Below are 18,738 nucleotides of genomic sequence, written 5' to 3'. Positions count from 1 at the left end.
AGAAAAACTTTCAAATGTGAGTTTTCTGTCTGAAGGGTAAGATGTTTTGAATTCAAGATTTGTGTTGTTCCAGAAAATATCCATACCACTTCCACAGAGGATTTTTTTGGTTTGAATCACCCCACCCCTCTGGAAATTCCCGTTAAGCCCAATATTTCAACGCTTGAAATTTCAAATGACCTTCTAATTCCATGGTGCAGGGTTATATGGATATTTTCAGGAACTTCACATTATATAATCTGTAAAAATAAATTGGTCTTTAAAACTTGCACATTGGCCTTTGACAATACTATGCTATGATAATGACTATAAACTTAAGTCAAATGTTATCATAGCATAGTACTACGATTTCCAGTTGAGTACGACGCGAACAAAGTTTGGTGACGAAGTTTCAACATAACAACGGCATTGTTGTCAAGGGCAAACTTCTCTGTTACCATTGGTAACAAATTTGTTTTTGTAACTGCCTTGCTCGACAATCTCGATGCTTAAATAAATAAAAACACTACAAATATCGTCAGCAACACTTTATTACGCTTTCAAATAAAAAATATATACACAGAGACAACGATAAAAGAAACAAATAACGAAATATATTATGCCTTAGCTGTTTTATATCGACGGTAACAGATCTGTGTTGAGAGTTGACGTTATGTTTAACGTGCGTCACTTTACCTTCCTCGTTAGAGTTACTGTTCAACTGAAATTTTATCGCTTTCCAACTCCAGGGATTTTCTAGCAGCTTTAAGAATTCCTTCAGCTTTAAATAATATATCTTTCTCAAGTGCAAAATGAATAATTCGCGAACTGAAATGAAGAACATGTATTTCGGATCGAAATTTCAAAATATTAGCCAATCAAAAAATTGCTCAATTAAAACTGACGCCATCTTGGATCGAAATTAGCCAATCAAAAAATTGCCCTGTTTCCCGAGAGGTCTTCCTTGTATAAAAGAACTTTGGCGGTCAGTACCTGTAACGACAAGTTACCAATGGAAACAGAGAAGTTTGCCCTTGACAACAATGCCGTTGTTATGTTGAAACTTCGTCACGAAAATTTGTTCGCGTCGTACTCAACTGGAAATCGTAGTATACAGTCATAGGCCAATGTGCAAGTTTTAAAGACCAATTATTTTTTTTTTACAGAACATATATTATAAAGCAAAAACAAAGCAATTTCTGATTCACTTACATGTATGGTGTAATGCAATGGCTAATAAAACATTTTTCATGTACTGGATTGACACCATTAAAAATCTAGACTACGAGCAGTCCCTATTTTTTCGCAGAGTCCGTCGAGCTTGAAGCGAATTTTTTTTCGAAGAGTTCGTCGAGCTTATAGCGAAAAAAAATTACGCGTGGGGGGAGGAGCCCTAGCAAAATGAATTTCTAGCTTTCTGTCAATGTCTGGAAATTTCCAGAAATTTCTAGAATTTGACAGCTTTCTACCAGAATCGAATTCCAGTTTTTTTCTAGAAAAGATTTTTCTAGTTTTTGGAAGCCTTAGATTCTTTCAAAAGCTGGAAATAGCTTGAATAAAGCCACTTAATCTTTGTGATACCAGAAATTGACAGCTTTTTCCAGGTTACATATCTATCAGAAAACTGGAAAAAACTAGAAGGTACTTATTGAAAGGAGTAAAAATAACAAATGCACTTGAATTTCCAGCTTTTTTCCTGTTTCCAATACCTAGTTCAGTAACTGAACCACTCAACAAAACATATTTCAGTTCAAATTACTCATTTTATTTAGTCATTTCTAGTGTGCATTCACGTTTCCATGTCGAAGCAAAGAATTAAGTCTACAAAGTCAAACATTTCTGTTAAAAGATTTAAGTTTCCTGTCTAGTATACAGCTTATCGGAATATTCCTCTTACGCTTACCACAATTTCACAAGCCCAAATACTCTAACTGGTATCCTTTCATTCGGTCGCGATCGAACCAGACTCAAGTTGAAGTCATAATATTTATAGGACAATTGGAAAGCAGAACGATGTTATCGCAGTGTCAAACATCAATATAATGACGAATTACTTTGCTTTTGATCAATGTTCACCTTTCAAAGGTAATGTTCCACTGACTCTCACACGGGAATGGTCATTCTTGGCTCAATACTTCTAACAAATGACTCGCAGTGATTCTGCAAATAATAATTTTCCCAACAACTTGATGACGAACAAAATGCTTGCAGGTACAAACTAACGTTAGGAAATATTTCAAAAGATAGTTTGTTGCAGATGCACGATATTTCCTTCTCAGGAGAATCACTAGCTTCTGTCTGCTATAAAGCAGTTGTATAAAGAGCCGCCATGTTTTCGTACACAAGCGTCAGTCACGTGGTTAAACGTTGGCCTAGTTCCCAGGTTTTCTCTTCTTGTTGTAAACAAACATGGCGGCGTTTGCAAATGGATGTGACAAACGGATAAACCAAACTTTAAAAGCTTACAGATCGAGCTTAGAATGTATTTCTTAGTTAAAGAAATTAGTGTGATTTCTTTTGCCAAGATGTGAAGGCTTAATCAAGGGGAAGGCCCTATCATGTTGAACTGTGGCTCTTCATTACAGCTCAACGAAGGAAAAATTTCACACGTTGGATAGCAGCCAATCCTAAAGAAGCGGCGTTCCTTTCCTTTGTAGAAGCTGTGATCTAACGTTCCGCCAAATTTGAATTTGGAAGACTTACGCGCTTTCAGTGAGGTATTCATTTCAGCTCGTTTTCTGCACGGATGTTTTGAATGCAGATCTTTACCTCTCCATCGTGTTTTTCTTCGCTTCGAGTCATGTCAAGTAATGTCAAATACCAGTACGTTCCCATGCAAAAATAAATGTGTGATCACATGTGTGATCACACTTCGAAAGTGTGATAATAGTGTGATTCTTGAAATCACACATCATCACACTTTTAATCACACTTTGCATCTGTGATTTGGCAAAAATCACACTTTCTTAAGTGTGATAATGTGTGATAAGTAAAGTGTGACTGATGGTTGTAAAGGTCGAATCACACTTTCATAAATCATACCAATTTTATAGCTTAGACTTTAAGTCAATGTCTCGGAATTCCAAGCTCAAACACAACAAATAAAAAATGAGCACCATTTAACACGAAAGCATTCCAATATAAACTTTGATACTCGCTGAGATTTAGAAACATAGAATTGTGTTTTCACCTACCCAGCTGCATGCCATCGTGAATAGAATATTAAGGACTTTCCACTCTTCATATTTTCGAAAATCATGGCAGATAAACTGAGCAACTGATATGTATTTCATTCTCACCATTTATTTCTTTATAAACCTTGAAAATTTCACCTGAAGGAGATCGTGTAGAACGAGCATTCGTCTCCTTTGATCAGCTTGCAATCGAACGTTATATACTTCATGTTACACCATGATTATTGAGCTCGCAGTAAAGGCTCCAGCGGATTTGTGTGGTTTAACCAATTATGGTACGTGAATCACCCCACGTGACTATTATAAAGTTTCATCGTTATTCATTCTCGATTTTGGCGCGATTGTTTTGAATTCTGCAGGCCGTTTGAACACTCGTGAGATTGTGAACATTGCAAATTGTATTCTTAACTACTTTTAATAGTTTAAGAGAAGAGATTGCGCTTGTAAAAAGGTGAACAGTGTACTATAAAAGCTTGTGACTCTTGGAGCGGATCAAAGGTCTTGGTTTTGAGGTGTCATGTAATGGATGCAGTCGTTTATAACATGCATTGGTGAGTATACAACTAAGCTTAATATTTCTCTTATTAAAAACCAGCTGGACTTTTTAAAGTTGAACTGCATGCATGCAGGCTTTAGATTTGCAGAAGCATAACCCTATGTTTGTACAAACTAACAGAATGAAATCTCTGTTTATATATTAACACTGTTGTCAGAGCAAATCAAGTTCTCGCATTTATTGCTCCAAAACATACATGAAATAAATATTTAACTCTACCTTCATGTTTCTGTCCTTATAACCATCCAAAACAGACATACTCTCAAAAAGCAAGGGTTAAACTCATTCCATAAACCAAAAAAGCGATCAGGAGCTAAAGATTTAGTGGCAAATCTAACATTTTTGCCAAGCTCACGATCAATGGACAAGTTGAAGTCACTCCACAATGTGGGATGATAAATAGCAGATTTTGTCTTGTGCCAACATGCCGAAGAAAATTTATCAGTTATTGATCACTGTTGAGGTCCTGAAGATCCCATTTCCACGATTTTCTTTTCTCGTTTTGTTCTGAGGATGCGTAACATTTTGGGAGATGAAATACATAACAAAATGGCCACCATTTTATCTTCCTCTTTGCAAATGCTGACGCTCAAAGTCAGGTGACTGTCGGCTTCATGACTTAAGTTACAAGGACTTGGCGAAGTTCACTAATGATTCATAGTACAGCAATTCTTATTGGCTTGATGTATTTCCTTATGTGCCCAAGGGCACGAAGAGGACTGAGTGAGTGAGTGATGTATTTCCTGTGACTTAGTAACCGATCTAATTGCTCATTACATTGATGCGCCAATTGGCATAAAAAGGTGTTTATGCACTGGCCAATCAGATTGGCCTGGGGTGCGAATAGGGTTAAATTAAGGTAATAAGTGCCGTAATCAGTAATAAATATTCTTTAATGCCTGATTCTCTCTATGGCACACGCCTGATGAAAATCGTGGTAGTTGTATTCATCACTGCTAAGTGTCGCGCATGGTTTGATGAATACAATTACCATGATTCGACCCTGCAGGTGTGTGCCATAGAGGGAATCAGGCATTAAAACAGTTACAAAAATATCATGAGATTATAATTAATCGCATTTAATTTATTATGTTTACAGGAAAAAGAACAAGGAAACTTTCTAATTAAAGTGGACAATATAAGCAAAACAGTTGATAGACAGCTAGCAGCTAAGTCTGTTTTTTTCTTTTTCTGAGTCAGAAACCATTTGATGTATTGTTCCCTAATGCACTGGGAATATGAAAGTGTATACAACAAAAAAGTGTTAACACGCAGCACTAGCCTTATGGTGTAATTAAACTGAAACTGAAAACTATGTGTAATTTTGTATGCCTATAAACTAACTCCTCTTTAAGGTTCAGCAGAATTTTGTCTTCCTGTAAAAAGAAATTTCTGGTTGTTCCCAAAATTAGCCATTAATTCCTTTAAAATGTAAGTTTTAAATAAAGCAATTTTGTCAGTGTATTGTGAAGCATAATCAAATTAAAGTTTCCTGTGAAGGAACTTATGGAGCCGATAATTCTATTAATTATTTAGTTGTTGGTGCATGTCAAATATACATGCAATAATACATGTTGCATTTGACCATGTACACTGTGGGTAGCAAAGTAGAACTAAAATTCGTTATAGATGTTATTACATGTATACACTTTAATAATGTGATCAGAAGAAGCGTGATTTTATCCAGAATCACACTTTTGGTAGTGTGATTCACACTTTTAGTAGTGTGATCACATGTGTGATCACCCTTTTTAAAAAATCACATGTGTGATCTCACTTTTTTTCACACTTCTTTTCACACTTTATCACACTTCTTATCACACTATACAGAAGTGTGATATAAAGTGTGAAAAAGTGTGATTAAAAGTGTGATTCACACTTCTTATAAAAAATCACACATGTGATCACGCTTTACATCACACGTGAGATCACACGTGTGATCACACATTTATTTTTGCATGGGTTGTTGTTCACTGGGGAACTTGGGGAATCGAAGATTAATTGTCTACAAAGATCGTGGTCAAAGATCATCTCAACATTAAAGAAGGAGATGCACGCTCACTTCTGATCAGGAAACCCATCCAGTGACCAAGAGATCAGTCATGTTTGAAGGAGTATTCGGTGAGTATGTGTACATACAGTTTCTTAAAGGTCTAGAGGACAAAGTTTCATTTTGGGGTTCGTGAAGTTGTCTGTTTGACCATACTTAAAATGAGCGTGCAAATGCCACGTGGCCTACATGGCCTCATCTCGAGACAGTTTATTAACTTTTACTTAATTTTTCACTGAACTCATGAGGCAGTTATATTTAATTCTTCAGTAAACGTTCCATAAAAGCTTAATTCACTGAACTTTGGTTTTTCCACGATTTCATAACCTCATTTGCAAAACAACTGACATTCTGATCCTGTGGATAGACACCAAAAAATGGCAGCAAACATTGATGTTGAAGAAAGTACCAGGCTTCGTTTTATATTTTAGAGAGCCTATGTATGATCCCTGTTTAATTTTCTTGTCAGTTTGAATTAAAAAAAGCTCAAATTTACAGGCTACAAACGAATTTTGCTCTTGCTTATCTGGACTCCATCATGCATTATGTAGTTAACTGTTATCATGCACATTACAGTGTAATACTACCTGTATCCCTAAGTGGTGGCAAATAGAAGTTTTGTCTTTGATAGTCTTGTACTTGATTGATAACACATGTAACCCATGCATCAACATTAATTTTCATTTGACTGTTTTTTTTTTTCAGGAACTCTATTAAAGAATGCATTTCAAGGATCAACCAGGTCATTTGTGAGGAAGGCCTTAGTCTGCTTCAGAAAATAGCTTCAAGGCAAAGAACAGGAATCGACAATAAGGAAAGGAGCATAGAAAACAGCTATGGAAAAAGTCTTTCTTCTCAATTTTTTAAATTTCTCAAAGTCTATGGTGTATATTTTATAGGATATTGATTTCACATGACTGTTTTAATCTTTTAAGTAGAAATAAATCCAGTTTGTGTTGGCAAAATGGTGACTGGTGTTTTTATTGGCATGTGACTGATAAAAAACAAGATAGATTTTACTTGCGATGGTGTTCTTTGAAATCATGTAAAGAGGATTAGGAAGGGACCTGAAGCTATTTAACATCCTGCTGGAATAATACTAGTAAAAGCTGGAATTATTCTGGAAACATCTGGAATTTTCTAGAAAAAACTGGAAATGAAAATTTTTCTGATCCTGCAATCATTATGTTCTTTACTAGAATTTTCTAGAAAAATCTGGAAAACTGCATATGTAATAAGCTGGAAAAAGCTGGAAACAACCTGATTTCATGCTAAATTAAAATTTCTGGAAAAAGCTGACAAATTCTGGCCTAATTAGCATGTTTCATTAACATTCTAGAATTTTCTAGAATTTTCCAGAAAATAAAACTGGTTAATTCTAGAAATTTCTAGAATTTTTTTCTAGGAAATTTCTAGAAAAATTCTAGAAATTCCTAGATTTTTCCAGATTTGTTTTGCAAGGGATTGGCGGGGCAAGGCGAGAAGCGAAAAAAATAGGGACTACCCGCTAAGCCACAGTGTTTGAATTACATGTATGCGTTGCTCTCACAATGCAAAAATATGATTGGCTAATGCTTGGAGCGTTGACAGCAAGATGTCAATACGTTGTTAACACTTGCATGTCATATTGCGAAGCGATGGGAGCGGGAGCTTTTGAGCTCTCGAAATCGCTTCTTGAATCGTACTTTGTCGCTATAAAATTGCATCTCCGAAGAACATTTTTAATTCAGTGTATGAGCAGCAAGCCGCCAAAGTATGGAGCGAAAATAAGAGAGGAGAATTCAACCAAAAGTAGCTTTATTCCACAGAAATTCAAGGCTCGTAAACAAGACAACGGCTGTTTTGCGCGAGCTTCGTAATTACAAGCCGGGAATAAACAAATTTAAACAAACAGAAGCGCTTTAAACACTTACATCAAGCTGCCTTTACATTAAGTAGCCCATAGAGGTGAATCAGTGTTAAAAAATAAACATTGCTAGAACTGTATAAATCGCCAGAGATAAAACTTTGCAGATGATTCATCAAAAAAGCTTTGAGTTTGATGCGTACGTGACAAACCCAACCAAGTGCAGCGGTGTCAATTGACAGTACGTCAAAATGCGGAAATATTATTGGACACGGCAAATTAGATTTGAAATCGAAGCCAAAAATCACTCGGCCGTGAAAGGTCAAACGCTGTGGCTTTTCGGGTAGTCCCTATTTTTTTTCGCTTCTCGCCTTGCCCCGCCTCCTCCCCCCGCGCGTAATTTTTTCGCTAGAAGCTCGACGAACTCTTCGAAAAAAAATTTCGCTTCAAGCTAGACGGACTCTGCGAAAAAATAGGGACTGCTCGTAGTCAATTAAAAATCTGCCTCTTTACTTTTATTCTACATGCATGCATGTTGGCTACTTAGCAACTATAGTCAGCACAATATTAGATCTACCATATTTATTCGATTAAGCGCCCTTAGCTTGGCGCTTATTAAATTTTAGGGCCTATGAGAGTGGGCACTTATTATATTCGAGGTGGGCGCTTATTCAAGGCTGGGTGATTATTACATTTTCACCATTTTCTGCTAGCAAGTAAGTTTATTTTGCAACAAAACAACAAATAATAACAAAACCTGAAGATTTACCAAAGCTGTTCGTTGAAAGTTTCTGTAAAATACTAAGTAAACTTGGTCTTCGGAGAAGTCTCTTAAGTAGTGGTACTTAGTCAATTTCAACCTCATTGTGCACTAATCAATACTCCTCTTTTGCAATTCATTTTTTGGGGGGGAGGGGGGATGGGGTTGGGTGTGGGCGTATATTCGAGGCTGGGCGCTAATAAACTTTTTCTACCTTCAGGGTGGGTGCTCATTCGAGGTTGCGTGCTTAATTGAATGGATACGGTCATGGGTGTATAATGTTATACACTCACTTGTTGATGTCCCTTGTTCTTTCCTTTTTACTTCTGTATCAGCTAAAGAGGAGGGAGACATTGTATTTCCATCTTGAGCTATGGAAAATGGAGATCAACAACATTTTTTAGTTCAGCTGTCTATTGTTGGTAAACATAACGACTCAGTTGTAGAATTCACCTGGTCTGCATGTTCTAAGATTAAGTTCACTGCCTAAACTGTGGGATGTGGGGGGGGGGGGGTGGGGATTGGGGAATCTGAACCTCCAGCTTTTCATACCGTTTACTCCAGCTGCCACCCACCCCACTTACCAACAGTTTGAAATGATTAATGCTCAACCGATTAGGGCAAAAAAACTTGAAACTCAACTTTGCCAGCTATATGAAGAAAACACAAGCACTGGGCAGAAGCATATGTGTGACATACTAAAATAACTATAATTCGAAATATAATGCCCGAACAGGATTAGCAACACTGTTTTACAAGAAATAAGGATATAAAAGATGGCTGAATGTAGGCTAACTCGAGACTGGATCAGTTTTTTACATGAAGTGTTTCCAGGGATGCTGATACATAGTTTTCAGGTTTTTAAATCTATGCCTAGTAAAAGAATTACCATCCCCAGCAGCCCTCCCCCTCCAAAAATAATTATGTCTCTAAATCTTTTGCCGCCCACCTTATAACTACCCCTCTCCACCCTAATACATATTAACTTGATTTAGCCAAGCCTTAAAGTGGAGCTCCTAGCTTATTCACTCTGCCTTTATGTAAAACTTAAGCCTGTGATCAAATGGGAAACCATTACCTGGTGAACTTAAAAAAAACACACGCAGTGTCAATGAGTTCTATACCTGAGTGCCTGATATGGTCATGAAATACTGGTCAGCGGATACCTTGTTTTGACAGCCATCAATTGGCCATATTATGGATATTCAATATCGTTATAACCTTTTGTTTTCAGCATGCCTATAACTGGAGTGTGGCCGCCATGTTGCGCGATGTAGGTACGCCGTACGGGAGGCTAGGTGCACGGGTTTTCCTATTTCTTAATTCTATGCATGAACTCATGATTGCCCTTTTTCCGTGGTTATGGTGCTCTGCTCTGCGGCCCTTCAGTTCGCTGGGGTCGAGCTCTGCTACAACAGTTTACTTAGTTATTACCAGGGTGAGTGGCTATGAGGCACTAAGATTTCCCTGGTCATGCTTAAAGGGAAAGGATGAGGGTTTCAAATGACTGGTGCATCTAATTAAATACAAACCTGCCAATCCTGCACTACGAGACCTCTGCACTAACTCATGTATCATCTGTTCAAATCTTGCGCATTCTTTTTTCCAGGAGTATGTCTTTCCATACTGTTCTCTCAGATGCATAGCTCGGTCGTGTCTCTCTTTTGGTTTCAGCTCCGACAAAGCACGGATTCTTCTTGCCCAGTCCTCTGGCATATCGGAATTGACTACCACAGACATCCCACCTTTTACTTCCTTTAGTACTTTAGCTATTCCACATTCACTGGAAACAAGCACAGGGACACCAGCTGAAATTGCTTCCAGGGCCACCAGACCAAAGCCTTCGGTTCGGGATGGCATGACTATTACATCAGCTTGACGAAACATCTTTTTTATTTCTTCATAGTCACAATAGCCACGGATGGTCAATTGATTGCGTGCAAGTTTTGTTTCCTCAAGAAACCACTTCTCTATTCTTCTCTGTTCGTATTTTGGAGAACCAACAAAAGTCAATTCAAAGCTCCTTCCCAGAGAAGCCACTGCTCTTCCGACAATGTCATAACCCTTGAGTGCAAAGTCCTCAAAACTTCCACGACCAAACATAAAGACACTAAACTCCTCTGCTGGTAGAAATTTGACCGACTGATTAGCTTGAATGGCAAACTTCTCGAACATTCCAGGTGTAATAACTTCTACTCTGATGTCTGGAAGAAGTCTGCTGTATTTTCGCTGTAGTTGAGAGCCCACCGCAACAACCAGGTCGGCTGCTTCGCAAAGCTCTATTTCTCGTTTATTCTTCTCTTCGTTTTCTGCAATTGCATCTGCTGTAGCGCCTCCTTCCAGTTTGTGTTTTCCTAGGTCTTCACAGAATACATGAACGAAATGTATCCACTTACATTTTGTCCTGTCCGAAATGAAATAAGCAGCACCGCCGAATTTCCGACCATGGCCCACAACAATATCAGGGTTTTGGAGCTCTGGCGGTGGTCTTTTCAGCCACTCCATGGGATCATCAGAACCTGGGACACGTCGAGCGGTGAGCAAATTCACTCCATGTTTGCTCGCATCTTGTCTGTCCTCTTCGCTACAGTTGCAGACATAGCAATAAACTCCAATCTGGTCGCTTGACGCTTTAGCCAGATTAACTGCAAACTCTCTGTTAAAAGTCGACAGGCCACCCTTCGAGGATCCCCACTCATTACAGATGAACAACACATCGATACACTGAATATTAAACATTGTGAGCCTCAAAACGGTTCAAATGGCGTCTGGCTGCTTCGAATCATCCTGGTTCGTTTGCAAATGGATTGCAGCTATGGAAGCTACCGTTCCCAATTCACTTCCGCTCCAAACTCAACACATTACACTGGAATGAAAAATAGCGGTGGTTTTCTGCGATCTAAAGCAAATACTTTGTGAAAAATCGACAATGACTGTATAAACTTCCGTGTCCTTTTACGAAACGAACAACTTCAAATTCTCACTGTCAGTCACTCCCACCTCTCAGGTTTCACACGTGAGAATCTTGACCAAATTTGGCGCGTAGAGTCCGGTCTTCGTTCCTCCCCGAGATTACCCGAGAAGTGCGCTCGGAACAAGTTCGGAAAATGAACCTTCTCTCCTTCGCAGCATGTTCAGCGGTGAAACCTAGTGGCACTTTTTTTTTTGGCAAATCTGACTTGAAGCACCCTGAAAGCAGGTTCTGCTTAGCCTTCCCGGGGAGGGGCGGGAGGAGGTACCCGACATAATCCCGGATGCGGCCCGGCCTCCAAAACCCTGACCCTGAATTAAGTCACAATCCTCTCAGATTTTCCAACAACATTTCAGCGCAACAAATCACAGCATTGTTGAGGATGTAAATTGATGTGCAGGAGCTCGCACACCCTGTTGGAATATGTTGCGCTCGTTCCGGTGAACAGAAAATCCTTAAAAACTCGGGAAAAAAGAATGATCCGATCAAGCGAATTGTGGTTTTAGTATACCGTATTTACTCGAATAAGCGCCGCCCCCGAATAACCGCCGCCCTCGAATAAGCGCCGCATTTAGGACAAAAAAGTTAATAAGCGCCGCCCCCGAATAAGCGCCGCAGTCTCGATGCGGCGCTTATTTGAAAAATTTCGTTTAACTTAAAACGGCACTACAAAGCAACTCTAAGACAAGCTTGAACATTTCTTTGCATCAAAAGCGATGTTTTGCAGTTATGAGTGATTGTTTTTTCGCTCTCCCATTAGTTTTTCTATTCAACACTCTAACAATACGTAGTTCTGTAAATGTTGCGAAGGCCGCCAACCTTTGCCAGGACAGCTAGCACCACTTCTGTCTCAGCAAGAGACAAATACTGACAATCAAAAGACGCTCTTTTCAATAACTGTAAAAGATGAGATTATTGTGGCGTCCAAATTTTAAATAAGCGCCGCCCTCAAATAAGCGCCGCCCTCGAATAAGCGCCGCACCTGAGACGGGAAAAATTTAATAAGCGCCGCGGCGCTTATTCGAGTAAATACGGTAAGTACATGAAATTCTTGCAACCCACGAGAAATGAGCGAATTCTGTCTTCAGGCCAGGTCGACCAGATCAGTTTTACAAACAGCTTTTATAGCGGACATTTGTCAAAACTTTATAAAATAGACTTAACTCAGCCGTGATATACAGTACCTTGAATTTTGTAACGGTGGATCCAGGAGTAGGGGCTCTGACATTTCAGTGAAGGGAAAAAAACGCAAAAAATACGAGAGTCTTAATGATCTACACTTCAACCACTAGCCCGCTACATTTTTAATTCATTGTCATTATTTTATTTTTCCATCACACGGACATCTAATGACCTTTTTGAAACTGTGTTTATTTATTTATTTATTTATTTATTTATTTTTTTACTTTTCTGTAATATCTGTATCTGGACTGCACCAGACGTTTATTATATTTTCTTCAATTACCACTACTACGCCAGGTCCAACGCTAAAATAACAGAATTTATTTGGGCGTATTTCTTAAGCCTCTGTAAATACGTACACTGTTTAACCATCAAATCTTCTGGAGGTAGTCATTCTTTCGGTAAAGCAATTGACTGACGTTTTTTTTAAATAAATATTAACAAATATTGCATAAAACAAACAAAATTGGAACATACCAATGATCTTAAAACATGCCTTTTTCGTTTCTATAGCAGAAATTACCTTAAAGCCGGAATTTAATTTGTCAAAGTCAAATTATATGGTAATTATCGCACATCAACTCTGATATGTGAGGCCTGCGTAGACTGCAAAACAGTCGTTTTTTTCTCTAAAGTCGTTGGAAAAAGCGCTTATCGTATTTACTCGAATAAGCGCCGCCCCGAATAAGCGCCGCCCTCGAATAAGCGCCGCATTTGGGACCAAAAAGTTATTCAATAAATTCCTGTTTAACTAAAGAAAAAAACACTACAAAGCAACTCTAAAGGAAACTTAAACGTTTCTTTCCAGCAAAAGCGATGTTTTGCAGTTCAGAGTGATTGTTTTACCGCTCGCCCATTAGTTTTTCTACCCAGCATTCTAACAATACGTGGTTTTGTAAATGTTGTGAAGGCCACGAACTTTGCCAGGACAGCTAGGCTACCTTTCTCTTCAGCAAGAGACGAATAAGTAAAAGCTGTAAAAGATTAAATTCTTTGTGGCGTTCAAATTTTAATTAAGCGCCGCCCTCGAGTAAGCGCCGCACTTGAAAGGCGAAAAATTTAATAAGCGCCGCGGGTAAATACGGCATCTAAGGCGCGAAGTGCCGATCGTCCCTCGAGCCTCGCACGCCGCCAGTCCTTTCACAGTTTTGACATTGGCTCCAGACCTCTCGTTCCAAGGCCGAGCGCGTTCGCAAAAGATACGACTGTTTTGAAGTCTAAGGTCTGTGATGCGAAATCATCTAATGAGAAGAATTGTAAAGACATTTTTGGTCAAAGTCGAGTTTTACAATATTACTATACACTTGATGTTAAACTTTGTCGTATAAAACATGGGTACACATTGCATACAGTATAGTTAGAGCGTTTTTCACTGGACTTTCGAAAGTATTAAAATTTACGTTTGTTTTGGTTCTGCATCACTACGATTAGTGATTGGTTTAAAAAACTCGCGCCTCTTTCTTGACCAATCAGAATTTAAACCCAAACCAATCATGATCCGCGTATACGTTTTCCCGTGCTTCGTGCCAGCAACAAGTATTCACTTTGAGTTTTGATTGGTTCACTGGATTGTCTGTGTCCTTTGTGATTGGCCAGAGTGATTAGTGTGGTTTTAATTTGGTTTTACGACACTCAATCGAAAATCATTCTAAAGCTACAAACAGCACTATCAACTGTATAACATACGCACATTAGTTATGTAAGATATTTTTTTTCATATTATATAATTATTTTGAAATCATGTGTGTGACCCTTTGCAGCTAGGGAGGAGGGGTGGGGATGACGTTCTTCCTTCCTACTAAACGTATGACACACAATTAAAAATACGAGAAAAATGAGGTCAATGACATCTGATAAGTTATGTTTTTAGATAATTTGTATAGAAAAAGTTGCATATTGAAGGAGTAAGGTTTGTTTCCCAGATGCAAAGGTCCCACTCCGACCTATAATCAAATTATTTAAGTAAAAATGCGGTCTTATTATTAAACTGGCTAATTGAATTTAAAAACTTACTATAACCCACTAACGGGTTGAAATTATTGCTTGGTGCATAATTTTGTATCGGAAGATACAAACTTATACCAAAATATCGTAGAACATTAAGCCTTATAAATTATTCAACACCAAGAATCTACGTGCGGACCTGCTTCTACTTGCATGAGCGTTGCTTGTATGTGTGGGTTGTCTTAGTTTCACAGTAAAGCATCCACACTGTGCGTATTACGCAGGGCACTTCTCGCATTTTATTTTCACCATTCCACCGCCATTATTTACAGAGTTTGTATCATAAGCAACCTCCAATCCATTCTTCTCCATTAAAAGATTTGTACTGCGAGTGGACGGGCCATTGAAACTGGCACAAATTGTGCTGCTTTGTAAATGAGGAATGAAGTTAATCTCCTTTGGTGGTGTTCTGGTCTTTGTTGAGTTTACCTGGTCAACATCAGTATGAATACATTTGTCGTTCAGTGTGTGAGTGTATTTCTCGCTCTCAGATCAGCGCAGTTTAACGTGACCTCATCTGAATCATTCGAATCTCCATTTGTCACGCACAACACCTACATATTGGGTTCAGTCATTGAATGAGCACGGTTGCAATGTGCTGCGTTATTCAAATTTACTTCGCAATTACCACTCAACACCGCCAAATCTGCATTAAAAAGACCACTGTCTTCACAAGAAGCTGTCTCGACCACCTTTGTCGTCTCAAACTTGGAAATTAAACGAAATTCGTCTTGCTAATCGTGCCAGCTCGGCTACCGGGCTTACATGAAGAAGCCCTTAACGGCCATGCCCTTAGAGCGTCTTAATGTCAGCCCGGTAAACAGGCTTTTTCGTTTACCAGGACAAATTTTGTTGTCTGTTCATATGGAAAATTTTAGCCCGTTTGACTGGGATAAAATTTTGCATCATTCTCGACTATCGTAGCTTTATCGACACTAGTAACTTTCACAACAATGCTTATTCGCATATTTTCTTTAAGTGGAAATACATACAAAGCAAAATAATGCTTCTCGGTAACTGGGCCAGCCCGGTCAACCGGACTCATAAAGAGGCCCTAAGAAAGGCGAGGAAATTGTTATAGGAGGAGACTTTAACCTCGTCATAGATCTAGAAAAGGACAAAATCGGTGGTCTTCCAAAAACGCACCAAAACAGTGTAAAAATTATTCACGAATTTTCTGAGAATCTTGATTTAGTGGAAGCATGGCGGTTATTGCACCCCGAATCCAATAGATACACTTGGAGACAACGGCACCCTAAAGTTCAATGCAGGTTGGACTTTTTCTTGGTAAACCAAAGTATTGCTAACTCGACAACTCACGCCGAAATATCTCCCGGATATAAATCAGATCACTCTATGATAACTTTAAAGATATCAATACATTCAAACCCTAGGGGACCGGGTTTCTGGAAGCTTAATACATCCTTTTTGACTGAAACGACTTATGTAAATCAAATAAAAGCAACTATTAAAGAAACACTTGACGAATATAGTGAAGATAACTCGGTCAGGCCTACACTTCTCTGGGAAATGGTTAAATTAAAAGTGCGTGAAAAATCTCTTTTATATGCCAAGACTAAAAAGAAACAAACAAAGGAACGGGAAATTGACCTAGAACAATCAATTGCCAAATTAGAGGAGGAAGCCGACAAAAGAAATTTAGATGATGCTCAAACTTCACACATCGAGGAAGAAATTGATAAACAAAAGCGTGAACTTGAGAAAATAATTGAAGAGCGCACTAAAGGTGCAATATTGAGATCAAAAACGAAGTGGTATAACGAAGGAGAGAAGAATACTAAATACTTTTTAAATCTAGAAAAACGACACTATAAACAAAGTGCAATAAGCCAAATCAAAATAAGCGAAAACCAATTCGTTACTTCAATCGAAGAAATTGGAAATGAGTGTGTATCTTTCTTTAAGAGTCTTTATGAATCCAGATGTATGGCAGATGAATTGCTTGATACATCTGTCTTCTTTGACGGTGAAAACGATACAATCCTTACAGATCATGAAAGGGAAGCGTGCGAAGGTCCAGTTACCAAAAATGAGTGCCTAGATGCTCTTAAAACCATGGAATCAGAGAAAACCCCCGGTACGGATGGCTTGCCAGCCGAGTTTTACAAAATTTTTTGGAATGACATATCCATCACTCTTATCAATGCATTAAACTTTGCCTACGATACAGGTCAACTCTCAATCACCCAGAGAAGGGGAATTATTAAACTTATCCCAAAAAAGGACGCAGAGCCTTATCTAATCAAGAACTGGAGACCACTAACTCTACTAAATTGCGACTATAAACTAGCGGCTAAGGCAATTGCTAATCGTATAAAAAAGTACCTCCCGAACGTAATTAACAACGATCAGACAGGCTTTATTAAAGGCAGATTCATTGGTGAAAACATCCGACTAATCGACAGTATCATTCGCTATGCAAAAGAAAAAAATATACCAGGATTATTACTGTTTCTTGACTTTGAAAAAGCTTTTGATACAGTTGAATGGCCTTTCATCAGGAAAACTCTAGAATATTTCGGTTTCGGCACTGGTATGATAAAATGGTTAAACCTTTTTTACCAATCTTCTGAAAGCTGTGTTTTAAACAATGGCTGGGCGAGTGATTTTTTTCAAATTCAAAGAGGCGTTCGGCAGGGGTGTCCCCTTTCGCCTTATCTGTTCGTTTTATCAGCTGAAGTGTTAGCCAAAGCAATTCGCAAAAATAGAAATATTAAAGGAATCCTAGTAAAAAATAAAGAAATTAAGTTAAGTCAATACGCGGACGACACAACTTTAGTTCTAAATGGGTCAAGAGAATCTTTACTAAATTGTCTTCAAACTCTGGATGATTTCTACAAAGTCTCCGGTTTGAAACTAAACGACAAAAAAACGGAAGCTCTATGGATCGGATCAAAATGTGGTATATAGCTCTGAAATATCACTTCCTGGAAGAAACTTTAAGTGGCCAAAAAACAAAGTAAAAGCTCTTGGTGTTTGGCTTTCAATTGACGCGAAAGAAACTGCGACTTTGAACTACAATGAAAAATTAGAAAAGGTAAGGACTGTCTTAAGCTGCTGGAAATATCGCAGACTCACACTAATGGGCAAAATAACAGTCCTGAAGAGTCTTGTCGCCTCTCAACTCGTTTATGTATTATCGCCTTTACCTTCAAATGAGAAAGTCATCAAAGAAGTAAACAAACTTTTCTTTTCATTCCTTTGGAATGGAAAACCAGATAGAATCAAACGAAATGTTATCATTAATGACTACCCAAGCGGAGGCCTCAGAATGATCGATATTGAAAGTTTTAGCAAATCCCTGAAAGCCTCGTGGGTTAAAAAATATTTAGATGAAGAAAATCATGGTAAATGGAAACTTTTTTTTGATGTGGAGTTAGACAAAAATGGAGGTCCAATAGTCCTTAAGGGCAATCTCAACACGAAAGACATAAAGAAATTTCAAATTAAGGATACTTTTATCAAAGAAGTACTGACAATCTGGTCGGATGTAAATTTTGAAGATGAAGTTAAATCTGAGAATCAGTTCCTTAACCAAAACTTATGGCACAATTCAGTGATCAGAATTGATGACCGTCCTGTCTTTTACTCTGAATGTTATCATAAAGGTATCACAAAGGTGAAACATTTGAAAGATGGCTCAAATAATTTCTTATCCTATTTTGAACTACAAACAAAATTCAGTCTTAAAATTTGTCCTCTCAGATACTATGGACTCATATCGGCCCTTAAACTGCTCTGGGACGCACACAAAAACAACCTTATTATGACAGACTCCAAATACGAAACCTTTTCGGAAACGTTAATAAAATCGCAACGAACAAGCCCACCAGTGTATCAGAAACTGATATCCAAAAAATCTACACTTTCTTCCCAGTCTCAACGGAAATGGTTTGAAGACTGTAATACAGAAGAAACAAAATGCATTAAATGGAGCGATGCCTATCAATTAGCCTTTAAATGCACCAAAAGCACAAAACTTATTGAGTTCCAATTCAAACTTTTACATAGGCGAATATCAACTAATGAATTCTTAACAAAAATTGGAGTACAAGATGACCCAAACTGCTCTTTCTGCAAAGAAGAACCAGAAAAATTAAAGCATCTCTTCTGGTCGTGCTCCAAGGTGACCTCCTTTTGGAACTCCTTAACCGAACTGCTAAAATTATCTAAAA

At 38.3% G+C, this 18,738-nt stretch overlaps 1 protein-coding gene and 1 long non-coding RNA gene across 2 annotated transcripts in view; one reads left to right on the top strand and one right to left on the bottom strand.

Annotated features, from left to right (window-relative positions):
• LOC144665185 (uncharacterized) overlaps positions 1 to 18,738 on the bottom strand; it is a 292,253-nt gene that overhangs the window by 147,477 nt on the left and 126,038 nt on the right. The window lies entirely within an intron of this gene.
• LOC144665459 (uncharacterized) lies at positions 5,630 to 6,744 on the top strand. The gene is made up of 2 exons (XR_013572951.1): positions 5,630 to 5,850; positions 6,485 to 6,744. It is a non-coding gene; the product is annotated as an uncharacterized LOC144665459 (long non-coding RNA).

This window comes from Oculina patagonica, chromosome 9 (assembly GCF_052425735.1).
Source record: "Oculina patagonica isolate OP01 chromosome 9, crgOcupat, whole genome shotgun sequence".
NCBI lineage: Eukaryota > Metazoa > Cnidaria > Anthozoa > Scleractinia > Oculinidae > Oculina > Oculina patagonica.
Note: the sequence above shows the minus strand (reverse complement) of the source record. Positions and strands in the feature narration are given on the sequence as shown.